At 44.9% G+C, this 24,557-nt stretch overlaps 2 long non-coding RNA genes across 2 annotated transcripts; one reads left to right on the top strand and one right to left on the bottom strand.

Moving 5' to 3' along the window:
* Positions 1-668: 668 nt before the first annotated feature.
* LOC310844957 lies at positions 669-8,924 on the bottom strand. The gene is made up of 3 exons (XR_014564396.1): positions 8,745-8,924; positions 6,151-6,213; positions 669-867 (listed from the first exon to the last, which is right to left on the bottom strand). It is a non-coding gene; the product is annotated as an uncharacterized lncRNA (long non-coding RNA).
* On the top strand, positions 7,545-23,769 carry LOC310844801. The gene is made up of 7 exons (XR_014564331.1): positions 7,545-7,854; positions 10,552-10,683; positions 11,345-12,205; positions 13,192-13,256; positions 13,951-14,042; positions 14,660-14,727; positions 20,923-23,769. It is a non-coding gene; the product is annotated as an uncharacterized lncRNA (long non-coding RNA).
* Positions 23,770-24,557: the final 788 nt, after the last annotated feature.

Below are 24,557 nucleotides of genomic sequence, written 5' to 3' on the forward strand. Positions count from 1 at the left end.
ATCGAGAAGGATAATTTTTCCTTTTATTATCACTGGTCTTGCACAACTATGTTAGATCAAATTGATCTCAAACAATAATTTAAAAAACTTAACAAACTGATGAGAACAATAATAAAAACCAGAAGCACATTGGATGTACACATTGGATGAAAAGTTTACTACTGTGCTTAAATGGGTGGTTTCAGTATTGGATGGCAGACAACTAATTCTAGGATCAAACAAGCTCATAAAACAATTAATTAAGTGGGGAGGAGCAGGATGGTTACTGTTTTTAATTGTTATTTCTTATTTTTAGGAAAAGGAATTGAGTTGCAAAATGGCTCTGTGACCAGAAATGCAAACGAATCAGTCAGGTCCATTGGAAGTACTGATCAATTGGAAAGGGGCTAGATTCCACCATAGCATTAAAATAATAAAAAAGTAATACCTACAGTTTATCAAAACCCCAAAGCTTTGATCAGCTTAATGCTGCAATCACTATAAACTATTTTCACCCAGAACCATATCATCTGACTGCTTATGGTGGCAGTTTAATAGATTTGAGGTGCATCCATTTCGTGCATTGCCCGTCAACCAAACATAGCTGTGTGTTGCCCTTTAAGAAACCACAATGGCTCTAGTGGAATTGATTGGTATAACAGGGAGCCGATACATCTGAGCCTGAAGTGTCTTTTTCTTTTCTTTTGCAGTCCTCATTCAATAAATCAAGCTGTGTGAAGTTCCTTCCTGTCTGGAGATAGGGCAGAGAGACTCTTACAATGAGCTTACAATGCCATTGATGTCTTGCAAAAATAAGACACACATTTGCAGGCAGTAAGCCATTCTGTCGCACCAGAACAAGCAGCCTCTGAGCATACCCAGAGTGCCCTGCAAGAAGAGATATGCAGTTGTCAGAGAAATTATAAAGTTCCCTACATGTTGCAGGAGAAGAAAGCTTCTGGACGAACACTGAGTGCAATGTACGTAACTAACTAAGACTTGCAGAGAGGGGGAACGGACTGCAGTGGGTGTTGAAAAGGGAGGGGACAAATAAACTAATGTGCACTAGCCACAGAGAGCCACATATGGACAGATGGAAATGATTTCACAGTTGCTCATGCTGTCGGCATAGCTTTCAGGTATGGAACCTTGAAAAACAATGTCTACAAAAGTGCCATTAGAAAACTCAAACTGCAGTGTTTCAGAGGCTGAAGTGTGCCTACAGCCATAGAGATAATGCTACACCAGAGGTAAAGCTAACCAAGGAAGTGAGGGGAAATTGCACAGAAGAAAGGAAGATAGGTAGGAGATCTGGATTGTTCATCAGTGCCATAGATGGCTTACCTTGGCCATCTTTCCCAGGGAAAGTGCTATAGAATTTTACAACACAAATAGTTTAACACGTTGAGTGGGATCCAATGTAGTCATCCCATGAAAGGAAGGATCTTCTGTTCACAGAAAGGGAGTTGCAACTCTGCTTCCCTTCAAAGAAACTCCTTCCATAAATGAAGTACGGTACTCTCTGTTCAGATTTCCATCTGTAATTATTAAAGGCAGATTATCTGATTTACGCAGAACAAAAAGGTATACCCATTTAATTTCTCTCTGGCTTCAAATTACTAATGGAAAAAGAGATTTCTTAGATGAAGAATTGGCAGTGTTAATATAAGATAAATCCCCAGAAAGAAGAAGAATCGCACCTCAATCCAAAACAACGTCTGTTTGGAAGGAAATCCCATTGAATTTGATGTTACTATCTTGGAAGCATGTCTCTTTGGCATTCAGCTATGGATTTCCCTTTTCTCAGTTTAATTCTTTCAATTTCACCAAGCAAACTGCAAGTTTTAAAACACCATCTAACAAGAGTTTTGCCATTTCGGAAGCGTACAAAGAACACATTGATGAGTGTCTGCGTCGCCACGAGTGCTCCTTTCCCTCCCTTCATCTCCTTTCTGCAGCTTGCAACCCTGGAGTCCCCACCTGTCTCCCCATCTCTCTTGGACATGACATGTTTCATTCTGGGCTCCTCAATCTTCCCTATTAGGAGAGATTGCAGGTTCAGGGGACAGACATAGGCACCTGTCACAGCTGCTGCATATCACCTCTCAACCAAGCAATGGCCTCATCTTCTTCAATCTATCACCCCAGCTTCCTGCCACGCTCACTCTCATCAAAACGCTGTGAGGTTCCCCCGAGAGCCCCCAAAGATCTGCAAACAGCCCAGTCTTCTTTGCTCTTAGATTGATCCTCTCCAGCCTTGTGGCAGGCTGGATAGATTGATGATGATTGCGAGGGATTCAAATGGTGACCAAAGAAATTGCTGACTAGGTGGCACAAAAGATGGCGGTGCTGGGGGTTTTCACAACGATGACAACATAACAAAGTTATCTACACGGGAAAGAACATCCTAGAAAATCCCTTATAAAACTTGCTTCCTTAGCAAGATCACTTTCTTAAAGCACTTAAATAAGATGCTGACTGCAGGGACTGAAAATGCTATTTTAGCACTTTTGATATCTCTATAGAGCTCTAAGGCCTGCAAACCTATAAGGCCAAACCATCTCGGCCCCTTATGGATCAAAGAGCTGACAGGAACTAGGTAAGACTGGCCATCTGCATGGGTGGTATCCAGTGGAGTAGCGTGGGTTGTCAGCACCCGGGGCAAGGCAAGTAATTTGTGCCCCCTAACCCGTGGATTTGCGCCCCCTAACCCCCAGATGTTGCGCCCGGTGCGGCCAGCCCCCCTGCACCCCCCACGCTACGCCACTGGTGGTATCCTAACACAAGGATAGCCCAGGATAAATATTGCATTTATATTATTTTTGGAGAAGGGAATACCCCCTGCATTTCTTTCTGGTTATGTGATATAGAATCAATCTAAATCAGTGCCCAGAAATCAGCCACGTGGACTCAAATGTGGCAAATGTAAAGATGGCTTGACTATTCCATATGCATACCACGAATTAGACCATGTTGCATTCTGTAACCCCAAATGAGGTTCGTTTCTCAGTGACCTGTAGGTTGACCGTTCATCCTGATTTCTTTGTGGAAAGGTTACACAACTTCAGCTGTTTATCAAAGAATAGTTCTGATTTGTTTCTGGGGCAGTTAGGCAACATTGGCTATTTATTGAGCAATAATACTGATTTGTTTAGCCATCATGACTAGCCCTGTCCTCCATTAATTCGCTTAATCCCCTCTTAAAGCCATTTAAGATAATGGCCATTGCTACATCTTGCAACAGCAAAATTATGTGCCGTGCAATGAAGTTCTTTTGTCCATCCTGAATGACACCAAGTGCAGAATTAGGAGAGAGGGATAAAATAAAACTAAACTCTGGACACTTTTCCACAACATGTACCATTTATAAACCTTTATCAGGATCTCCTTGGTTATTTTGTCGTTGCTCCCTAAACTGAAAAGGGAAAAAAAAACATTTCCTGGGGAACTGCCTGATCATTTTGGTGGCTGCTTTTTGCATCTTTCCAGTCCCATAATATCCTTTTTGAGAGAGGGTGACCTGAGCCAAATATAGGATACCTAATGTGGCATATGGGCATTATACTTGCAGTTTTAATTTTAATCCCTTTTTAAATAATCTGCTGCCTGCACAATGAGTTAATGTCTTAATTGAACTATCCATCACGATCCTGTGCTCATTTGCCTGCTGTTGCTGCCCCATCAGTGAGAAGTTAGGAATTTTTGTTTCAACTTTATCTTTATTTGCATTGCCATTTTTGCTGCCCAGTTACAGATTTGGAGAAATCTTTTTGAAGCTCTTAACAGTTTTCACCATCCTGAATAAATGGGTGTTTCCTGCAAGCTTGGCTGTCCCTCTGCTGACCCCTAAGTCTTGGGCAAGCCCCTGACTCCCTCCCTGTATGTCTCCATTTCATATAATGCAGTATATTTCTGGAAACCTTTTTTTTTTTACAGTGACAGTAACAAAGTCACCTGTCTCCAGGTAATGGGGGCGGGAGAGATAACAATTAGCGTTGCTGCAGGAGTCTATTGGCCTCCCTTTTAAAAAAAAAAGCTGATTACACATATTTTTCAGAAAACTCAACAAAAGTTCTGAACTCTCCCTCCCACTAGATAAGTGCTTTTTTATTGTAGCTGTAAAACAGGGGAGTGCACAGCCCCAAAATTGTGCAGGCATGCAGGTGGGTGAGTTGCATTTTTCATCATTAATCATGTCAAAGAAAATAATAACAATGAATGAGCAATTGCACATCCCCAAATACAAAACGTTGGGCTTTGAGAGATGGGAAAATGCTGTGTCCCTCCACAACCTTGGAGGAAACATGCAACAAATGAGAAACAAAAGATGCATTTATCGTACATGAAACTGTGCAAGAAGGCCCTCGTTCACTTCAGGTGCTGCGGAAGTTATGAAGCAATTGCAAGCCATGATGCAGGGCATTCCCTGTCAGTTTGCATCTAGGGGAGCACTGAACCACAGAAATACAGACCTCTATAGGTGAGTTGGGTTTGTGCTCTCCAGAAAGCTGTGAGATGTCAAGTGCCCAATGAAGAAATTATTGAGAGCAAGTGTGTTTCTCTCCTCTTGCCCTCCAGACAAGAACTCATTGGTAGAGAGAGACCTCTAGTGATGGCTGGAGGGAGCCTGCTTCTCTCGTCCTGAGTTCCTCTACAAAGCTGTACGGTTCAGAAAGCAGCTTTAGCACTGTGGATCCATTCTGAAGTATTTCAAAATTTCTTTGACATACCATGCCAGATTCCAAGGAAGGAGCTCTCTCACACATGCTATCTACTATGAATTTGTTAGTCCATGTATCATAAAACAAATGTACCTATTTTATTCTCCCATGTGTTAGATGGTCATGAAGTGAGAGCTCTTTCAGACAACCTGTTTATTGATCATTCATCGTGATTTGCTTGCACAAAGCTTATGTGGCGGTTAGACTATGTTCCGTCTTTACTGAGCATTCATCCTTCTTTGTTTGACGGGGTGGTTATTTGGCAATGAGCATTCATCATGATTTGCTGGTGCTGTGTTTATAAGTCTTCCCATTAATCATTCATTCATTCCACACTTTTGAATACAATTCCCCATCACTTTCCTAACTGCAAAAGTGAGGGGTTTTTTGGAGGGGGGTGGATTTGTTTCTCAAGGGAGACAGATTGCTTTATTCCACTTCAATTGTGCAAACCTAAATTTCTGGTATGTGCTTGATTCCGTCCCGGAGGCATCTTGCTGTTCTCCTCTTTAGGTTACAGTCTTATGCAAACTGCATTAGTATTTCCATGTAAACATGTGCATTGGATTGGGCTTTTGTGTGTGAAATGTATGAAGATTGTCGTGTTTAATAAGCATTTGAAATGTGAGTTTTATGTTCATTGCGTATGCAGTGGTAATGACTAACTGAGTGAAAATGTGATGTAATATATTATGACCAAGGAGACCCAGATTCAAATCCCAACTCAGCCATAAAGCTCACTGAGTTGGTCACCCTGTCCCGACTTCACAGGATTGTTATGAGAATAAAATGGGAGGGAGAGTGCATATGGAGCCGTGAGCTTCTTGTGTTGGCTAGTAGCAACACCTAATCTAGTTTTCTAGCACATATTCACAGTGTGAAATAGGGGTGGGAGTACCTGTTAATTAATTCTCTCTGTTTCTCGTTTTTTTCCAGTGGTAAATTCACTTCCTCACATTTTGCAGCATTTTGCTTTTTTCTTTATATGTTTTTTAAAAATCTTTGTGAAAATTCACCTGCATTTTAGTGGCAATTTCTCCGAATAAACACATATTTAAATGTAGTTTTGACTAATGTACACATTCTCTGCAAGCAATTTCCATCCATATAATGCACTTTTGTATGTTATTCTTACTAGTATCTTCACATTTGTGCACACTTCCCCCTAATATTTGCATTTGCGTGAAAAGGTTTGGTTTGGAGAACAGTATTGCAAAATTTGAACAAACGCAAATTTTGAAGGATGGTTTTGTTTCACTTCTTACACTGTTTTGGAAAGTGTGTGTTTGACAGAGCCAGCTTTTTATGCATACTGAATTGACCATCTCCCCCAATCCTAGTGTGCAATAAGCATGTTGACCAGAATCTACAGGTGAGGTTCACAAAGTCTCCTACATGCAGCTGACCTGCGTGTAGGAAATCTGCAGCATGCAGCGTGGTCCTTAGTCACCTGGTCTCTCAGCAGCTCCCTAAGCACCTTCTGTCTTTCCACCCTGCTTTCCTGCATCCCAGCCTGCAAATGAATCAGACGGAAAGAGCTGATCTACCTCCTCCCTACTGTCTCTTATTCCCAAATTAGCCCAAACCCCACCAAACCCCAGATGGGGACGAGGCAAAGGATTTCTGCCTGGGCTCCCATTATTGTGGGAGAATGTTTTATTTTCTTAAGGGGAATGAAGAGTAATTGGGGGGGGGGAGCGGTAGAAATGCAACACAGCGTGTGTACCAGCAGCCAGGCAGATGTCCTTGTCCTGCAAGGTTATGGATCTATTCTAGCTCGATTAAAAAAAAAAAAAAATCCCTTATGGAAGCTGGGGATTCATAAAACAAATAAGAGCCAGGCATCTTACAGCAACTGCCCATAGTGTGGGAAGGAAATGGGTCATAGTGGAAGAAGTGTTTGCAAGCGACAGAGGTTATCAAAGAGGTGCATCTTGGGAAAAGAGAACACTGTGAGCGAAAGAAGGCGATGGCCCTCAAAATCTAACAGCTACTTTCTGCTTTGCTGTTTATGAGGGCCAAACTGCATGGGTCGCAGGTGATGGTACCACCTGATTTCTTACTTTCACTAAACTCCGCTGTGGGAGGGGACCCTTTTCATGCCTCCTCTGCTTCTGGGAGACAAGTGGAGAAAAGAGTGTGTAGTAGCAGGAGGGGGAAACACCCGTCACTCTTCACCAGCCAGACTCACCTCTGCCTCTTGGCCTCCCTCCTCCCCTGCTTCAGCTTCTGCCTCTGATACTGGACTTCTCTCTTCCACAGACTCTCCCAGCTCACTAAGCCCAGTTACCCCTTCAGCTGCTGACACTTCCTCTTCCTAGTCTTTTCCCTCTTCTCGCTCTGACCACTCATGGTTGCCGCACCACCACTCCCTGGGCTCTGAACTTCCTGACATATGATAAATATTTACCTCACTTGAAGCCACAGTTGTGATAGGTACAAAATCATCTTCCTACCCCTGGCTCACCAGTCCAACTTTCACTTCCAGGGATGCTATGGGATGTGTCCTGATGTGAAGACTGCAATGCAACATAATGACCCCCCACCCATTCCCAATTCTATGCCTTCCCCCCACCCCCCAAATAATTCTCCCTGTATTCCTCGCCCCTGCAGACTGGCAGGCATTTTGCCTGTAAACAAACAGAAACAAATAAACCCAAAACCCGCCTGAAAGCTCCGTACTACTGTATTTGCTTTGCTCTCAAAGTACATTTGCTCACTCCTTGGCTGCAGCCCATTGGTCAGCTGTTCACTTAACAGTTTATTTATCTGGTGCAAAAGTTTGAGCCCTTCCCTTCCCCCATCTCCACCCACCATCTGGCCATTGGTTTGGAAATCTGTTCCACATGACCTCTAGCTGACCAAAGCTTCTCTGTTGCGACTGTCCTGCCATGGGCTCCTCTAGGCGTTCCCAGCTCAGCTCTGGCAGTTTTAGCTGAATATGCAAATATTCCCCCAGCCAGCTGGTGTCTGCCTCCCAGAAACACATGTTCACAAGCCCAGTGGACTGTTGAGGAAAGGAGGGAGCAAATCTCTGCACCCAGGCCTGCGGGCTGCCGAGAGAAAGTGACTTTAGCAAGGAATTATACAGCAAACAGATGGGGGGAAGAGAGCTACGGGATGGGGAGGAACAGGCCAGATTGTCTGTGTATATGTACGTACGCGCTGTATACATATATTTGCCTGTGTGTGCTTGTTAATACATTTATTATAGTTTTGCTAGGCCTTCTCCCACCTGTGTTCCAACTGGGAAGTGTGCACCTATCTATGAGGATACTTAGAATGAGGCTGTTTAATGACGCAAGAGTAGAAAGCTGTAAATCTATTCAACAATAAGGACGGACCACTATCACAGCGTACACAGGTCACGTATTTCCAAAAACGGTAAGAAAGCCGTTTGACATATGTTGTTCTTTCAGAACTTACCAGGTTTAGCACTGCTTCTTCTCTGAGATTCTTGGGAGGTTTGGAGGTGTTGTGTTTTGAAATGCAAGGCTTTCCCTTAAAGTAAGAACTATTTGATAGCCATAGCACGTGATTCTCTTGATATTAAAGTATGACCACCAGCTACATATAACTAATACAAACATATCAGTGTGGGTTGTGTTTTTTTAACCTGTTAAACATCATGGCCCCCCCCCCCCCATGCTGGGACTTACAATAAAATGATCCCTAGGCCAAAGTGCTTTAAATGGATGTTGAGGATGTGACCATAAGGGTCATGGTGTTATTTGTGTCATTTGGCCTTGCATTGGTTTGGGGGTTTTTTAAGACTTAGAAGGCATGGAAGAATGAGCTGGTCTAGAGCCATGACGCAGGATGTTCTTTGCCATCACCACTACGTTTGTGATCAGAATCAGACACCCTCACACCTGCAATTTGCAACAGGATGAAAGCCTCCATCAGCACCAACCACACAAGGCCAAATACCACAAATGTTGCCCTTGCCCTCACACACACCAGGTTGCCCCTCCCCTTTCAAAGAATTACATAATTCAAAAATCTAACTACAATAATAATTTTAAGAACCTAAATATTACCTACATCTTTGTTAGAAAGTGAAGGAAAGTCTAATAGGACCACGTGTCCATAGAAAGGTCACATCCACGCCATACATTTAAAGCAAATGACTTCCCCCAAAGAATCCTGGGAATTGTCGTTTGCTAAGGATGCTGGGAGTTGTGGTTCTGCGAGGGACAAACTACAATTCCTAGGATTCTTTGGGGGAAGAGATGTGCTTTAAATATATAGTGTGTATTTGAGGCAGGTACAGCCCTGAACTTTTTATAAAAGTCATCCCAAGGAAAAACTTAATTTTGAAGTAGTTTGACATCACATATTTATAAAATCCTTTAGGCACTCCAGTCTAAACATTGCCTTATTAATATGCAGCCATAATAATAATAATAATAATAATTTATTATTTATACCCCGCCCATCTGGCTGGGTTTCCCCAGCCACTCTGGGTGGCTTCCAAAAAAATATTAAAATACTTTAATACTGTAATGGGAAGGGAAAGCTGGGGATCTTATTAACATTAGTCAGCAGCATATGGCTGTCAGTCCTGGCTCACGCTATGGAGAGCCAGTAGTCTACATTGTGATGCATAAGATTGCTGAGGTTGGAGTGATCAGAGTTAAAATCCTATTCAACCATGGCCATGATGCTCACTGAGTGATATTAGACAAGTCCCTTACATTTCAGCCTAACCTGCCCCACAAGATTGCTTTGAAAATTGGGAGGGTAAGGAGCTAATACCTTGTCCTAAGCTGTTTGGAAGAAGAGTGGGTGTGCTTTTTATCAATTTCAGGTGTCTTTGGCCAAGACAACTCAGATTTAGTTCAAAGGGAAGTTAGAGAACAGGTGGTCATAATTTCAATATACTGAGAGGACAAAGTTGAGAGGATATGGCTAGAACATGTGAAATATGCAAGTTTATAAACCAAAACAGATACATAATTAATTAATACACTGGATATTCCATACAAGCGTAGTTTCTTCAGGTTTTAAAGGGGAAGAAAGCCTGAGCTTCCCTATATAGCCATCACTGAAAAACTGAAGATAATTCCACCTTCCCTTCCCAGCCCAGCCCAGTCTTGGCAGTTGACAGCAGCAGTATGGTCCTTTAAGCACAGCCCTTTGGGCTTAATGTTAACTTGGTTGGCATGTTCAGATGCAGCCAACAGATGCTGTTTTTCTTCCTGGCTGCAGGCAAGAACTATGAAATCAAGATTCACTAACCATCTCTCCAAGAAGGGAAACGAGAAAGGCAGGTTAAATAGGGTAAAAAGGGACGCTCTAGTCTGAGGGATGAGAAGCCCTTGTGCGGGATGATGACATTGACAGATTCAACTGATAAAGAAAGGTTTGATGACGAACAAATACACAAATATAAAGCACATTAGTTCTGCCTGGCCTACTTGGTCAGTACATAGTACCAGGAGTTGCATCATATTCTGAATCTTCCCTGTTTCTCTGGAGGCTAACAGATGTACCTGGGAGATGGACTTACTTAAACCATCTGGGGACAGATGGCCTGTGTAGGCTTGCCTAGTTCAGATTTTCTTGGACTTTGGCACAGCAAGCTTCCCTCAGTTATGGGGGAAATAAAAATTGTTGTGGTTGTAGTTTATGGATTTGCCCCACCTTTAAAATCTTGTATTTTATAATTAGAGTCTTTTTCAAAAAGATGGAGAGCAAAATGAACAGAAAGGAAGGAAGGAAGGAAGGAAGGAAGGAAGGAAGGAAGGAAGGAATAAGAAGATGCACTAGAGACTCTAGGAAAGAAGATGGACAGGGAGGTCAAAGCAGCTATTTATTTAGTTATGCATCATGCCTTTTATTCCTTTAGGGTGTCACTGAGATTTGCCACCTGAGTGGTCTTGGGAAGCAGCAAAAGTGCTGATCGGGCTGTGGAGTAGGATGGAAACTGCCCTATGCCCCCAATGTGGATGTCCACATTTGCAGGTCTCCAATGTGCAAGGTACACTGGCTGAGCAGCCAATCACAGTGGATATATGTTATGGATGGGATCCAAACATGCTCCGTCACTTCACACGTCACACATCAGTTATACCTGGTATGAGGCAGGGGCAAGGTATTTCCCTCCTAGCAGGTGGCAGAAATCATATCTCCATTTCAACTTGAGAATTATATGGAAGGATGTGCTCCAGGTTCATGCTATGACTGGGATGTTGTTTAAAAGAGTTGGGACTGCTAATTGGCATTGATATCAATCTGACTAGCAATTCATTTCTCAAATGCAAAGTGCCAGGGACCCAATCTTTCTACCAATTTCAGTTTGGGGAGACATGCATTCTGTGCATGCTCAGATGTACTCCAAACTTCATTCTACTGAGATCAATGTTGGATCTCTGGGCTACATTCTAAAGCACACGGCTTCTCCAAAAGATTCGTGGGAAGTGTAGTTTACCCCTTACAGATCATAGCACCCACAACAAACCAAAATTCCCAATATTCCTTTTCTTGTGTGTGGTGGGTGATCTGTGGTCGCTCACCTCCCCCTGCTACGACCACCACTTTGTACTAAACCTAATGACAAATTCACTGCAGCTTCTTCCCAGGATGCAGACTGCCCCCCGTTTTGAAACGCCGATTCAAAGAGGGCCCTTGTGTTTTTGTAGTGACTCCTCAGTGCAAACCAGGGAGAGTTGGGAACAACAAAACAGCATCAGCTCCAGGGGAAAGGAACCACAAAAAGCGACGGGAGAGAGAGAAAGAAAGAAAGAAAAAGAGGAAGAGGGGAGGAGAGCGCGTTTCAACTGGAGTTTCAATGCACGCCGGCGTCGTTACCAGCTGGCATGGCCTCTGCTCCAAAGCACCAGCCAGACCCAGCGGGGCCGTGGCCCACTTGCGGGCTCAGTCAGCCTAGACCCGCGGAAGCTGACTCGGAGAGCCGCAGAAAGGCGGGCCGGCCGCCCCTCACCGGGGGAGCCCAGCCTCCGTCCTTTGGAGCCGGCAGATGCAAGGCCGGTCCCGCCCCGCACTTGAAAGGCGGCTTCTCTTTCAGGCCTCCCTCCTCTCCGCCGACAGCGGGAGGTGCGGAGCGGCTGGCTGGGCTGCCTCGTCTCGTGTCTCGGCTCTCCCTTTGTGCGTACCTCCCGGAACGATTATTAAACGCAAATTACAAAAAGAGGTGACCCAAGCGATCTTTATTTCTTCTTTCAACAAGTGCTGCCCGGAGGGTCCTGATTCCCAATTCTGTTTCAATTACCGCTTGCCATTTTTTATCCGCCCCGCCCCACCCAAACACAAAGTGACTCGTGCCTGCAATTACCAGCCCCCGAAAAAGCAGAGCAGAGCAGAGCCTGCCTGCAAACTTTTTCCTTCTGCATTGGCTGGGGGATTGAAGGCCTCAGTCGGCGAGCAATGGCAGCCCTGCAGTCGGCGATGAGCAGCGCAGGCTCCTCATCTCCGCACGCCTCTCGGCCTTCATCGCTGCTCTGAGGAACGACGGTAGGGCTCCTGGGCTCCTCTGCGCTCAGGTAAGAGGCAGCTACACGCGTCAGGATAGTCCAGGGGACACTTCTCTGCCCATAAACTCATCACAAACCCCTACAGGAATCCATGACAGGCAATCATGTACTCTTGACTTCGAAAATATACCTGTTTTCTCAGGCCAGACATTTTTGGAGGCACTGAAGGGCCCCTCCAACCAACCTTTTCATTACATTTGCGCAATGATTTCTGCTCAGGATGCTATCAGGGCAGTCATACACTATCCAGCTTTCAATACTGTTCGCACCAGCAAACGTTTTGGGGTGGTCATTTCCAACCAGTGCATATCCCCGTAACTACCTACGGAAATGCCGCAACTTTCTATCCCACAAAACGTTCCTGTTTGTTTTTGTCCTGCATTTGTTGTGCAAATAGCCCCTCTGAACAGCGCACGCACCCAATGCGCATTTAAAGCATGTGACTTCCCTGCAAAGAATCCTGGAAGCCATGTTTGTTAAGGATACTTGGAATTCTAGTTCTTTGAGGGGAGAAATACAGTTCGCAGGATTCTTTGAGGGAAGTAATGTGCTTTAAGGGTGGCTGCACACTGCATGGTGATGTGCATTCTGTGCTGGATGCAGGCATGTCTTTTGGGGGGTGCCATGCACACGACATCATCCCCATGTCACCGTCCCACAATATTTGTCAATTTAAAGCAGGTTCTGCTGGGACGGTTATAATCCGTTTTGTCCTGAGGATGCTTGCTGCCTTCATTTGTAAATGGAGAGCGCTTTCTCGAGTCATCTCTTATTGGAGCAGGCCTACAGACATTGCCACTCTCCTCTCACCATGTTTATCTTGCCTGTGAATGAAATAGGCAAAATAGGAAGCAGTACAGTAATTCAAATGTCTCTATATACACACACATATATATCCTCTGTATATCAGTATATGTTGGCTAGCAGCCATTTTATTGTGTGTTCACCTTCACAACAATCCTGGAGGATAGGTCACTGATGTTCCCATTTTACAGATGAGGAATCGAAGCGGTGACAGATCACAACCTGCTCAAGGCCACACGAGGAGTTCAACGCTCAGGTGAGATTCATTGCACCCCGTCTGGATTCTCACTACTTCCTTCCTTTTGTGTTGACGGACGTGAAGTTGAAGGGGTTGTGGCGCTGCAACTTGGCACATTTCAAAGCTGCTGTTTAATTACTTTTACCACAAAGTCTGCTGTTAAGTATGCAATAATCAAGGGCTCACCTAGACAGCCATTTTATCATCTACTACCAATAGTCTCAAACTCTGTGTGTATGTGTTAGTATCTTGTTAGGGCACATAAGGAGAACAAAAAAAACCATACTCCATGTGAAAATGACCAAAAGATTGGGACTCTCCCTACCAAAATCAAGAGGTATGCCAGCACTGTGAGATCTGAAATATTCGTATGTGCTGTGCGTCTACAGTGTTTTTGAATACAGTGGTACCTCAGGTTACATATGCTTCAGGTTACAGACTCCACTAACCCAGAAATATTACCTCGGGTTAAGAACTTTGCTTCAGGATGAGAACAGAAATCGTGCGGCGGCAGCGGGAGACCCTATCAGCTAAAGTGGTCTTCAGGTTAAGAACAGTTTCAGGTTAAGAACGGACCTCCGGAACGAATTAAGTACTTAACCCAAGGTACCACTGTAAAAGGATTACCCCTCACAACCACACCAATATCTTTAATAACCTTCCAAGCAAAATAAAATAAAATATTAAGAACATTGTGTATCTTTATTTTTAGAAACCAAGCCACTGAAAGACAGCGTTGCTTCGATCTGGTCAGACAAGGAGTAGAAGAAGCTGCTGCCCCACCCACATCACACCAAGCTTTTGGTAAGAATTCTCTTTATTTTATTCCATCAGTGGAGTTATACAGGCTGCGTACACACTATACCTTGAAAACACATTTGAAGCATGTTACCCTCCTCAAAGAATGGTAGGCACTGCAGTTTACTCCTCACAGAGCTACAATTCCCAGCACTCCTTCACAAACTACAGGGCCCAGAATTCTTTGAGGAGGGAAATGAGCTACGTGTGTGCTTTAAGCAGGCAGTCTGGTACTTAGGAGAGTGCCAGTAGAATACAGTTGCCTCAAAATTTGAACCATAAATCTACTGTGATGAAGGGAAGCAGCAAAAGAACCAAATTAAAAAACAAATTTAGGCTGAAATTCCAAAGCTGTTCAATTCAGAGCATCTGTATTATATTTGTAGGACATCCCTAGCAATTGAAAAGTAGTAGTGGTGGTGCTTGAAAGTCCCACATTAATTACTTTTCCTATTGTAACTGAACAGCTAAATCCTCTGTTCCACCAGTGTCAGGCAAATACCCTTTGCAGGGTTAAGTAAGTAAGTAAGTAAGTAAGTAAGTAAGTGGTATTGCAAAGGGCAGGACCGGATCAAGCACTGGCTCACAGGCATGCACCACTTGTGTCCTTCTGCTTGCTTCAGGAACCTAAGCGAGCTACAACGCCCTCCACCAGCACCGCCATGACCACTGGGCTCCCAGCTTGAGGAAGGTGAGCAGGGGGAAATTTACAGCCCTGGTTATTGAGTGGTGCGTGAGCTGTTTGTCACACTGAGCCCTGGCACCTTGTCCTACCTGTGTTGTGCGTATTTTATTGGTGTTGAGCAGAACGGAGGCAAGAGCAGAGGGGAGTCTGGGAGGAAAGCCACTCATGTGAAAAATGAACCGAGCCAAACAGGATTGAGAAAGAGAGACATGTAGGGGAAGCGGGTGAAAGGGCCAGATTATAAAACACAAGACAAATGTCCTCCCTGGCAGCAGAGTTAGGCAGAGGAAAGGCTGGGGAGAGAGAATAGAGATGCTGCCTTGTAATGCTCCCACAAAAGGGACTCTTCACAAAGCCAGAAGTAGGGGGTTGGGGAGCCATAGGAGAGCCACATGGAAAACGCCCCAGGGTGACTAGTCTGCTGGGATTTTGCACAAAAAGGCCCTTGCCCCGTGATCACCTGGGAGCCTTCTCCCTCCACCACCAACACCAAAGCAGAGGAGGGAGAGCAGAAGGTCTGTTTTGAATTTCACATGCTTTCCATCTCCCTGAATGCTAAACTTTCAAGGCAGGAGGAAAAAAGCAAGGGAGGGGAGGGAGGGAGAACACAACAAAATAAGCCTTGCTTTGTTGGCGAGGCTGATCCCAAGATTTCCTGTTAGGTTCAAGAAAGGAAAGAGAGAGGAAGGGAGGAAGAGAAGGAAAGAAAGGGAGCTAGACGGAGGGGTTTGCTTTGTGCTTGCAACAAGCCACTAAAGGTGCATTTTTAATTAAATTTATACAAAATGTGTCAGTTTTATCTCTGTGTTTCAAACCTGACTCTTTTCTATCAAAGTAAAGTATTGATCTTCATTGCCCCGAAGCTACCCGACTGAATTAAACAGAATAAATAGAAGGAGGACTGCAAGGGCTTAGAAACAACTGCAGAGAGAGAGAGGCGCATGTTTTAATGGCTCGGCAGTCATTTGCTGCAATTAAAAAACAAAACCATTTAGAGGGGGCTGTTAACACCTTGAAGTCTGAAAAATCCTCACTTCAAAAAAAAAGCCCCAAAACAGCTCCCAGGCAAAACATTTTAATTGCCATAAATACTTCCAACCTCAGCCACGCACTGGTGCATATGCGCAAGGCAGAAGCAGAACAAGGGGATTGAAGCAAGGGAGAGAGATGGGCCCAGAGATCTGCAGAACCAACAGGATGGGGGGGGGGGAATCATTTGTCTGATATGGTATAGACAGAACAAAGGTATCCAATAATAGATGACAAACACACGTATACAAAAGACTTGGTGATCAGACTGCAATGTGGACAGATGTCATATGCTTAAATGCTGAACGTAGAAGTATACAGGAACAGAACAATATATAAACCCACATGCATTCTGATGCACAGAGATCTCCAATCTCTGCCGTAGTCATTCACCGTAATTTAGCATCGATTCACACCTGCCTGTGCCTTACTCCGTGATTTAGCATTCAGTAGCTGGCAGATGAATGTGTGAACTGTGCCCACGGGCAACATTTTGTGGTGTTAAGGGATATGAAAACTTAGTTTGTAATACAAGTCATCAGTTTTGCTGTTTAGGGGGCAAAGTGGGGGTCGAGCACAGTTCCCTCCCCCTGTGCATGTGCCAGAGCCAAACCACATAAGACAGGAGACTTGGAATCAGGTCTAGTGACACTTACTTAATGTTAAATAAACTTTTAAACTCAGATTTTTATAAATGCTGTAGTGCTAGAGACAAGTGTATCATCTGCCTCTGCACCCGCTGCCCACATTTTCCAGATCTAAAGCTGGTATTAGCCCTGCTATAGATAGCTGCCAGTATTTATATATCATATATAATTTATTTATATATATATCAGGCACGTCCAACTCCCAAGAGACTGCGAGACTGGCAGTGATCTACTCATTGTCATTGGAGGGAGGAGGACCTTTTTTAGGGGGGAAAGGCTATCTATTAACTACGGCGCTAACAGGAGCACAAAACCATAAAGCCAACTAACGTCGGCAACAGCCTAGAAAATATCGCCCTTTTGGCGCTACGTAGGGACAGCGCAAGGGGGGTGGAAACATTCCTTACACATTGCTTTTAATCCCGCGATCAATAAGGATCCTGCGATCGACCGTGATCATCCAGGGATCTACCTGTCAACAGGTTGGACGTTGCTGATATATATCATTTGAGCAGCCATGGTAGCATACATGAATAACTTCCTTTGTTCTTCGGTACCTCTGAACCTATTATTCCTAAAAGGAAAGCTTCTGGGGTTTTTAATAAACATTTTAAAAAGCATTTTTTCCAACTCATTATAAATCATTTCCCAGAATTCTTTTGCCCTTACAAGACCACCACATATGAAAAAAGGTTCCCTCTTTCTCCTTGCACTTCCAACAGTTATCCGATTCTGACTTACACCTCTTTGCTAGTTTACCAGGTGTCAGATACCAGCTATACATCATTTTTGTGCAATTTTCTTTTATCATAACCTGGCAGTATTTTTAATTGTGTTATTAGCTCCATTGTGGAGCTAACAACAGCTTGAGAGTTGTTAAGGTGTTGATGAGGCCCAGTTGCTTGGAGTACATCATCCTTGTTCTTGCATTGGCTCCCAACTTACCTCTGAACCTTTAGGACCTTTAAACTCCTAAATGGTTTGGCCCATTTCTCCCATATGATGCTGCCCACCAGTTGAGATCTTCAAGGATGGGGCTCTGCTCCATGTACCACCACTGTCAGAAGTTAGGTTGGTGGCTGTGCATGGGACTGGGCCTCCTCCATGGTAGCTCTTGGGCTTTGCAACTCCCTTCCTTGGGCCACTTCACTTGCCTGTTTTTGGTGGATGGTGAAAGCCGTCCTCTTCCTTCAGATATTTCATGATGATCTGTTTGTTCTAGCCCCAGCTTATCTCCTGTTATGTGGCGGATGCTGTTATTTTATCCTGTTCAAATTTAATGGCTTCTATTTTGTATTTTGATTTGTTTTCTGCTTACCTGTTTTCTGTTTTGCGGGGCTTGGGGCTGAACAGTTAAAAATAAATGTTTACTTACAAATAACCAGAGAGTTGGAAAGGACCTCACTTGCAAAGAATCACAGAACAGGAAGGTCTGATCTCTGCTCGGTGCATGATCTGGAGTGCAGGATATACCTACAGCAGCTTGGATTAGACTCAGCAAAGGAGAGGCTACCATCTCCTGTGGCAATCTGTTCCACCGTCAAGCAGCTCTTACCATGAAGACATTTCTTTTAATGTAACCCAAAATCTGCTTCTCTGCAATTTCCACCCATTGGTGTTAGACTCTCCCTCTGGAGCAACAGAAAGCAAATCTGTTCTACCTTGATGGCATGCCTAGAAAAGAACTGTGAAAGAAGGGACAGTAATTCAGTGGCAGAACATCTACCTTGCATGGAGAAGGTCCCAGCTTCCATCCCTGACATCTGCCATTAGGGCTGGGAGTGCCACTTACGTGAAACCATGGAGAGCCACTGCAAGTCCGTGTATAGACAATACTGAGTTGGATGGACCAATGGTCTGGTTGAAAATAAGGAAGCTTCCTATTGCCGAAGTAAAAATAATCACTAGACAGGCTTATCCCACCCATTTGGGAACTATAAACAGCCTTTGCAGAAGACCCTCCTAACATTTCTGTAGACATCAGGGATCACATGCCCAGCCTCCACTGCCCATGTGAACAAGGGTGCAAATAGGCATGCCTATGGCCTGGTCCCGGCAGTGACCATCGAGATGTCCTCCTTCTCCAAACTATAGAACATCCTGTGTTGCCCATCCGCCTGCCCTTTAAGCCTGAAGATCTTTTCCTATGTATCAGGAGAAGCAATCAGCGTTTTCTTTGCATGGGGAAGAGTAGGCTGACCAGATTTCTTTAATTAAAAAAAAGGATCAGGTTTTATTTCAGATAAGCATGCAGGATTAAAACAGACAGAAAGAATAGACAAGGGGCAGCTGTCAGCACTCGTAACAATCCAGAGCGATTATTAATAACGATAAGCAGAAGAAGAGGAATAATAAAGGGGTAATGAAGTGGTCTTGAAAGTGACAGGAGATGGACCTTGATAACAGGTTGTGTAGCCTTGCCTTGCAGCTGCTCTGGAAAGGCCTGCAGGAAAACTCAGGGAAAGAGTGAAGAAAGGCAGGAGACTATGGCTGAGTGGTACAGCATCTGCTAAGCAGACCCCAGACTCAACCCCAGCATCTTCAGGTAGGGCTGGGAATGCCCCCTGTCGGAAACCCTGGACAGCTGCTACCAGTCAGTCTGGTCTGACTCTGTATAAGGCAGCTTCCTGTGTTCCTGGCCAGGCTCAAGTGCCTTTAGCAAAAGCCCACTGCAAAAGCATTTAGCCCTGTGTGCACTCTGAAATCCTGCATCTCGGCATCTTGTAGGAGTCTGTCGTGTCGGCATGTGCTGAAGTCAGATTCAGTGGTCTTCTGCACCTGAAATGGGAATCTTGTCCTTTGCCTCAGGTAGCAAAATGTTTTGCCCCAGCTTTGACTTCCTTGGTGGAATAATAGCAACAGCCACAAATCAAGGCCCCGCAGCAGTTTGTGCTAGGAAGTGGCGATTGACTGCGGATTCTGATCAAATCTATAACGCAGTATGTTTGCACAGGTAACTAAAAGGGGCACTCATCTGCTAATCAGGGAACCATCACAGAGCCTTCCTTTCAGTTCAGGAGTCATCTTCTTCCCTCAAGCCGCATGTTGTGCTCTAGGGCAACTCGGCTGCAGTGGCTCTGGCTCTGGCTTCCCCATCTACCTAGTGAATACAGGCTGCATGCCAAGGCAGAAAAGGATCGGGGGAATGCAAAAATTTGGCTCTCACTCTTTTGCCCTGTGATCCCGCCACTCCAGGCCACCACAGCAGATGCTGGGAGCATATGCCATGAATTAATTCTGCTTTCCCCGAGAAGCTCCAGCATGAGGAATCATCAGAGTCTTTCCAACTTATTAACATAGCAACCTCCCTAACCTCCAGTCATTTTGTCTCACTTAATGATGTAGCCTTTTCTGAGGTTCTGAGCTGGCAAGCTGAAAGTTGCTCAGAAATCTCCCTGATTTTTAGCCCATTTCCCCAGATTTCTTGGAGTTATAGAGCCTCAATGCATATCTAGCATTTACTATAAGATTGCTACTTTTACTTGATAGGGTTACTAACTTTAATATTGAACTCCTAAGGCAAGTCCATATACAAAATTGGTAGCCTCATTCACTGTGATGTACCACAGCTGCAAATTCCTGCATTGCAGAGGGACTAGGTGATCCCCGGGTCTCTTACAACCCTACAGTTCTATGATTCTATGCTTCTATTCTGTGGTTGTCACACAGGGCCTCTCCAACTTGACAACAGAAGATTTTGGGACACTCGCTACCTGAGGGCAACCACACCTGGCTACTTAATACACAGTGATGGCCACCAGAAGTTTTCATCTTGTCAATTGTTTACTTGCCCCGTGAATAGTGCAACATGGACATATAAACTCGGGGCCTGCCTTCATGAATATCCTAGCATGAGGACAAGTGATCATCACTGGTATAATAAAGCTTCTGCTGCAGTCAAGGAGAGAATCTGACAGTCAGAAGGGCAAACTTGAGATCAGCTCTAGAAAGGTAGTCGGGTCAGGTGAGGCAGATGCAAGTAGCGTAATTGGTACAAACTGAGGGAAATATTGCAAGACCAAGAATCCAAGACAGAAGCAGCCAGAAGGGGCAAAGAAGGAAGCAAAGTCTGTGAATGGCATGCAGGATGCTAACAGAAAGGCACACCACTTGGTTCCTAAGGCCCAAAAGAGGTGCAGATTCCTGAGTCAGGGCTCCAGGACAGCTCCCTGAAGCCTTGTGATTGATGTCTGCCTATGGCTGATGGTCCTGAAATAGATTGTACAGCAGAAAAAAACACAATAATATGAAAATACTCCTAATGTGTCAGAGTCACTATAGGTTGTATAATTGAAAATAGTGCTAAGTAGTGTTTTGCGTCAGTTTTACACCCAATAAATCTGTTCTGTTGGGTTCCTCCCACCCTGCCACCCCTGGCCAGATCTGAGGATGGTATGGTGAGTCCTGTTGTAGAAGCGAAAGTTGTTCCACTTGTGCAAATTTAGTTTAATGCCACCCAAAGTCACATTTTGAGATCCTTTGCTCCTGCTACCCTTTTAACAGACCTCAATGTTGATTTCAACAGATGCTGAGTGCTGGAATCAGCTTGCATGAAATGTGTCACTGATGCCATAACTTCAGTGCAATTGAGAGTAGTTACAAAACGGAACATTTTGCTCTGGAATTTTCAACACATGCAGATACTTCCCAGAGAATTCTTTTACATATCAGGGCTTGCCATGCAACTCTATCCCAGCCAGGACACCTGGGTGCATTCCAGCACATGGCTGAGAACTTGCTGGAGCCTCCAGTTTTGTCTCATTGTTTCCAGTTGCTTAGAGAGCAGTGATGATGCACAGCTCATCCTGGGACAGTATCAGGTCATGTGAAAGGGGAAGCAGCAGTTCCCAGCCACATTCCAAAGTCAGTGATGCTGCCAAAGTCAAGATCCCAAAGAAACCTAGCAGAGAGGGATAGAAGAAGATGGGGAAATCATGACGCTCTTTCTCCTACTGATGGTGGCTGGAGAATCTGAAAAGTAGGGTGCTATGCATTTGCTTCCAAATTGCAAATTGAAGGGTGATGTGTTGAATTAATTGCATATAACTGACTTAATGTATTTGGACTGCATCTGGGTTTTTAGGAACCTAGGAGGCTGCTTTATGCCATGTTAAATCAATCATTTATGTAGCACAGTGCTGTCTGCAATGACAAAAAAATGGCGTTCCACGGTTTCAGGGAGAATTTATTCCATGCTCTCCCGTATCAGTCCTGTGGCATTCTGCATGCAGAGAACATGCTGTACCACTGAGCAGAATTTTGGAATATTGTGGCAAGGGCTGTGGTGGTAGGTTAACTTCTCCTATCCCTGTCAAACAAGGGACCATATACCTTCATCCTCTCTCTCTAATGCATTGGGCTGAAAAATACTGCAATGCATATAGGGGCAGTATCAAGTCAAAAGAAGATGCAGAATACAATAAATGAACACAGCTGGAACATATTCTGCACATTTCAGCATGGAGATTAGATCCACGGTTCTCCCCGATTTTGTGTGTCCTTCTTTGGAAGAAGAAGCCCTTTGCTCCTCCATTCCAGGTCTGTCTCCCTGAAATACCAGCTGAGCACTCCCTTGTAACCGAATGCAACAGTACCCTGGGCTCACAGCTCCTTTTCCCTTTCAGATTTCAGTTGCCCAGTATCTGAGTTCCTTTGTTTTCATGTTGAAACGAAGCAGACTTGTGTGCAGTAGAGGAGAGGCTGAGTACAGCCAGAACATATAGAACAGGGTGTCAAGGGAGCTGCAGTCCACTGCAGTGACCCACTCCTGAGGCTGCTGAGGCTTCCTGACCTGATTCTCAAGGTAAAGATTCCCTTCAGGTTTCGGGAGTGACAAACAACAGCAAGCACAACCACAGCAGGACGTCAGCTAAACAGGAAAGCAGAGCACGCCTGAGTTTGACCCTGGAAGATGAGGAAGAAAGTATTCCTACCCCAGTAAGTCCCACAGCTTATAATTAAGAATCGCATTACGTGTTTTGTCTGTGTAGATCTCCAAGGTTTCCAGGTGTGCATCCAAGGGACTGAGCCACTTTGTTTTTCTGAATTTTAATGAGAGGCTTTTCAAGTGGGGTATGGATGCTAGGCTCCGTGTGGGTCTTGGTGGAAGAAAAGGCAGCGGGATGGAGGAAGAATATCACTGAAGATCAGCCCATGCCAAGCACTTTTCTGTGCTCAGTGAACAATGATGGTTTTTCTACTACATGTCTAACGCCATGCATGCGTGTACAGATGGAGGACACGTCAACTCTCTGCTGTCATCCACCCCCATTTCAGATTTTTAGGGGCGAAGACCTTAATAAAAAAATATCCCAGCAGTGCTAAGAATGCAGCCTAAGAATGCAGAGTATCAGTAGATCTTGGACTTCAGGACCTGCTTCATGGCAGGAGTTCTTAAAGCACTATTATAATTAATATAACAAATGATGTCAACAGAGCACCTCACAGGAAGTCTGACTCCACCACAGGGGTTGGCCTCATTCTTTCATAAATGAGGAATAAGCAGCAGTCAATGATCCTTTTCTGAAATTTCTTGTGAACTTTGACGGCTCTGGGTTCAGAGCAAGCACTGCTGTAATTCCCAAAGGAATCTTAAGCAAGAATCTGCCCCCACCCACAAGGAAGTCAGCCTTCCTTCTGCAAAAATTATCACTGAGCAATACAGTGATTTAAATCCAGCACCATGATGTGTAAGCACCCCTGACCATGAGTTCTTTAGTCCTGGGGGGGGGGGGGGTGCTGGCAGCACAGAAATCACCTCAGCTAGTCCCCAAATGGCCATCTGTCATGGATGCTTTAGCTGAGATTCCTGCATTGGACTAGATGACCCTTGGGTCCCTTTCCAACTCTAAGATTCTAAATAGAGCAATAAAGTATTGGGGCTTTTGCTCACCTCCTTCCCCCCACCCCATCTGAGAGACTTGTTTTTCTTCTTCTTTTTTATAGGGAAATATTGGCCCCTCCTATCTGCTCTCTAGGGACGTGGGTGGCGCTGTGGGTTAAATCACAGAGCCTAGATCAGAAGGTCAGCAGTTCAAATCCCCGTGATCGGGTGAGCTCCCGTTGTTCGGTCCCTGCTCCTGCCAACCTAGCAGTTCAAAAGCACGTCAAAGTTCAAGTAGATAAATAGGTACCACTCCAGTGGGAAGATAAACAGCGTTTCCGTGCACTGCTCTGGTTTTGCCAGAAGTGGCTTAGTCATGCTGGCCACATGACCCGGAAGCTGTACGCCGGCTTCTTTGGCCAATAAAGCGAGATGAGTGCCGCAACCCCAGAGTCGTCCATGGCTGGACCTAATGGTCAGGGGTCCCTTTACCTTTACCTTTACCCACTCTCTAACTAGGGAAGGAAGAGGTAGGAGAGAATACAGTGGTACCTCTGGTTAAGAACTTAATTCATTCTGGAGGTCCATTCTTAACCTGAAACTGTTCTTAACCTGAGGTACCACTTTAGCTAATGGGGCCTCCCGCTGCCATCGCACTACCGGAGCACGATTTCTGTTTTCATCCTGAAGCAAAGTTCTTAACCCGAGGTACTATTTCTGGGTTAGCGGAGTGTAACCTGAAGCGTCTGTAACTTGAGGTACCACTGTAGTAAAAAGATCCCAAGCTTGCAACTTTGGCACTGGTTTACTGGTGCTCAGGATGATCTCCAACTAAGCCCTGTGCACTGCTAAGCAGGTAAGGCTGGTCTGGAGGCTGAGGGGAAGTCCCTCCCCTCATGGTATCATTTCATGACAACAGCCCTTCCTGGTTAGCAAAGGAGAGGCACTTCCTGAATGTCAAAGACCACTCCACCAGAACCTTCAGAGAACTGGATGAAGGGCAGCTCCCCAAAAGGCTGTTTCTGTCTCCTCTCCCTTTCAGGAAAAGATGGGTCTTTGGTAGCCTTGCTTTCCTCACTTGCAGGGCATTTAACTGTTCCTAATGCTTTATACGGGGACGCAGGTGGCGCTGTGGGTAAAACCTCAGCACCTAGGGCTTGCCGATCGAAAGGTCGGCGGTTCGAATCCCTGCGGCGGGGTGCGCTCCCGTCGTTCGGTCCCAGCGCCTGCCAACCTAGCAGTTCGAAAGCACCCCTGGGTGCAAGTAGATAAATAGGGACCGCTTACTAGCGGGAAGGTAAACGGCGTTTCCGTGTGCGGCTCTGGCTCTGGCTCTG

Source organism: Podarcis gaigeae (genome assembly GCF_964106915.1).
Source record: "Podarcis gaigeae genome assembly, chromosome: 1".
In the NCBI taxonomy this organism is placed as follows: Eukaryota; Metazoa; Chordata; class Lepidosauria; order Squamata; family Lacertidae; genus Podarcis; species Podarcis gaigeae.